The 1,814-nt window shown below is 33.4% G+C and overlaps 1 non-coding gene across 1 annotated transcript; it reads left to right on the forward strand.

The window, feature by feature from the left end:
• The first annotated feature begins 437 nt into the window (after nt 1-437).
• On the forward strand, nt 438-510 carry Trnav-uac. The gene has a single exon. It is a non-coding gene; the product is annotated as a tRNA-Val (tRNA).
• The last annotated feature ends 1,304 nt before the right edge of the window (nt 511-1,814 follow it).

A 1,814-nucleotide genomic window follows, 5' to 3' on the forward strand; every position in this document is an offset into this window, starting at 1 on the left:
GTTTAGGCCTGGGATATCAAGTTCTCTGTTGCCTTAGAGGTTTGAACCCTAGATGCATGAATACTTCCTGTATCACTTATTTACACTTCAAGTAAATAAAAATGAAAAGCTTTCATTTAGCTCCAGTATTTTCAAAAGCTGACAGCCATCTACTGTAAATTTATTTTCTTTCTTCAAAAATTGTTTTTATTACCTCTAGACACTGAGTTTGTCACTTGTTTTCCTCCCATTATTATTGCTGAACATATTTCTACATTTTCTCAAAACTTCTACCTTATAAACTTTGTCATTTTTAATGTTTCCACATCAAGCCTGATGCTTTCTATGCTCTGTCTAAAACATTTTCAAATATCATACAACTTTAAAAGTATATGACAAAGATTCAAAAGCACTGACTTTAATTTTTTACTGAAATAGGACAATAAAAATTCTGGCCCTGTTCCATAGTGTAGCGGTTATCACGTCTGCTTTACACGCAGAAGGTCCCGGGTTTGAGCCCCAGTGGAACCATGTGGTGTGCTAGTCATTTGCCGGGAGGTGGTGGCGCACGCCTTTAATCCCAGCACTTGGGAGGCAGAGGCAGGTGGATTTCTGAGTTCGAGGCCAGCCTGGTCTACAGAGTGAGTTCCAGGACAGCCAGGGCTATACAGAGAAACCCTGTCTTGAAAACAAACAAACAAACAAAAAACAAACAAACAAAAATTCTGTGTAAAATTAGAAAACTCTCAATATACTATTGAGTAGTAAGTTGTTCCAGTATGGTTCAAGAACATATGTTACTATATTTCTTTGTACGGATGCATGATCACATAGTCTTTGTTTGGGAATATCATTAAGTATATTCTTAAATGAATTTTTATCAACATCATTGATACATAGAAATCTACCAGATTAAATGTGATGCTACCTTCCTTTTGGAGAACTTGAAGTTATACAATTATGGACTAATTTATTACAATAAAGTTTGATAAATTTTCAATGGAAAAATCTTAAGAAAGCATAGTAGAGGCTATTTTGAGTGCTAAGACATGTTAACACTGATTATATTAAGATAAAAAATAAAACTCTTGAATCTGGTATGCTTTTATTATTATTGACTAAAAATTGACTAAACGTAACAATTTTAAAAAAGAATCAGCTATTTTGCTCATAAGTCTGACTTCTTGGTCATTGGCCCCATTGATCATGGCCATGTGTATTAAAGTGTAACAAGATATTGCCAGGAGATTTTTATAGAGGAGCCTTACCACATAATGGATAGGAAACAGAGAGTGAGTAAGAAACCTGGGGACCTAGTATTATAAAAAAGCATATAAAAGCATCCAATACAAAGTATCCTATTATTCTAGCTATGCCTCCATACCCTAAAGTTTCCACTATTTTTCAAAATAACACTACAATCTCAATTGTTTGAGAAAAACAATTTAAATACTGAACATAGAGTATATTACATAATCAAATCATAGCAAATATTAGCAAATCATAATATTCTTCAGTATTTTACTAGGGGCAATTTAATTAGGAGAAATAATTGCAGCACTAAACTTCATTTCAAAGAAATAGCATCCATGATATTTCTCTGCAATGATCTCTGGGGTTATTCTTGTTAACATATCCTTTTAAAACATTGTTTTTATTTTTCTCAAAATTGTAGGAAATGTGTATTCTTTAAAGAGTGTTTTTTAAATGAGGTAGAAGCAGATGACACTAATGAGTGCCAGTAAGTCACTGCACTCATTATTCAGCACCTGGACATTGGTTCTTCTTCATTCATATAGCACTTTGGTCACTAAGGCGATCAGCAAATATATTGA

This window comes from Mastomys coucha, unplaced genomic scaffold (assembly GCF_008632895.1).
Source record: "Mastomys coucha isolate ucsf_1 unplaced genomic scaffold, UCSF_Mcou_1 pScaffold22, whole genome shotgun sequence".
NCBI lineage: Eukaryota > Metazoa > Chordata > Mammalia > Rodentia > Muridae > Mastomys > Mastomys coucha.